Source organism: Ixodes scapularis, unplaced genomic scaffold, assembly GCF_016920785.2.
Source record: "Ixodes scapularis isolate PalLabHiFi unplaced genomic scaffold, ASM1692078v2 PGA_scaffold6__148_contigs__length_123643588, whole genome shotgun sequence".
Taxonomy (NCBI): Eukaryota; Metazoa; Arthropoda; class Arachnida; order Ixodida; family Ixodidae; genus Ixodes; species Ixodes scapularis.
In genome coordinates this window covers 102,041,439-102,042,934 of record NW_024609881.1, presented here as the reverse complement: position 1 = coordinate 102,042,934, position 1,496 = coordinate 102,041,439, and positions in this window count along the sequence as shown.

Genomic DNA, 1,496 nt, shown 5'->3' with positions numbered 1-1,496 from the left:
AGTATGGTATCCCAGTATGTTCTATAAGCAAAATCCGGTTGTGCACGTACCCTGATACAGAGTAACCTCTGAGAGAAAAATAAAACAGAAATAGTTGGGTTAGAGGGATTCGCAGCGCCGCGGTACTTGCGTGCACGGCCAGGTGTTTCTAAAAGGTCAAAAACAGAAGCGAAAAAAATTCGTTGCCAAAGTTAGAAGTTTTTCCCTATTATATGATCATGATGAGTCTTGGATCATTTGTGATTTTACATGTTTTTTGTTGTCGTTTTTGTCAAAATCAAGGCACGTGCGACGCATGCATATGTTTTAAGGTTTTGGGAACGGTTTCCCTGCTGCGTATTTCCTCTGTGTCAGCTTTGAAGGGATTGCGTCCTTCCTATTACAGTTATCTTTCTATTTTCGTTAGTTTTTGCTGCGCAGTTTGGAGCAGTCACTACGCATCGAAGTACAGCGCAGTTGATAATCGTGTCATACGCCAAAACAACAGGGACAAAAAACGAAGGGAGAACTAGACAGGACGCGGCGTAACTTTCAACTCAATTGTTTATTTGGATGACAGAATTAAAAAAAAAATTATGAAATATAAAAGCGGGCACACTTGGCAGAACACCCAAAGATATGGTCTAAAAACACCCCCCCCCCCCCCCCTCAAATGCCAGCGTCATTGGTTCTTCAAATAGTAGAATTCTTTATCAGTCAAGGACAAAGAGGGGGCGCTTATACAAGTATTGTCGTGGTGGAACCTAATCAGGAGGGCTTCGTGAATTTCTCTTGCCGTTTTTGTTTTGTAATGGCCCATGACACAGGTGTCACCAAAGATGGGGCTGCACTTTTCAGAGTTGGGCCCGCAATCGCAACGGTCACAATGGACCGCTAATTGGCCAGACGGGGACTGCCTGATCGCCAACGCATGCCCTCTGACCCTATCATTAATGCACCTCCCCGTCTGGCCAACGTACACCTTACCACATGACAAGGGTATTTTGTGCGTGACGCTGGTGGCGCACTCGCGGAACTTAGTGACATGTTTTTTGCACGACTCTTTTGGCAAATCCGATTCCTCTCCTAATCTGCTTATCCTTTTACACACTGAAGATAGTTTATTCGGTGCTCACCAGTAATTTAATTGATTTTGAGTTTTGGCCGGAGTTGCCCTTTAAAGGGGTCATGAGACGCTTTTCCAACTTCTTCCAGTTTAGCTTTCCCCTCAACTCATAAATCGCGCATTCCACCAAACAGTTCAAGAAGACGAAAAGAGGAGGCCCCTTTTGCTCGGAATCTGGTTTGTGTGCCCGGACAGAGCCATTGTCCCCCTAGAAGATTAGCCCGTCGCTCAAAGTTCAGACAAAAGTTGCGTTCCCCAACCCGATTACCCCGAAGCTGACAGTGCTGTGGAAGCTACGAGCTCGTTGAGCCAGCCAGACTTGCAACGTGATCACGCTCCTTCGCACATACCCACGCGCAGAGAATGAGGTCAGGTGACGAAAGGGAGGCGG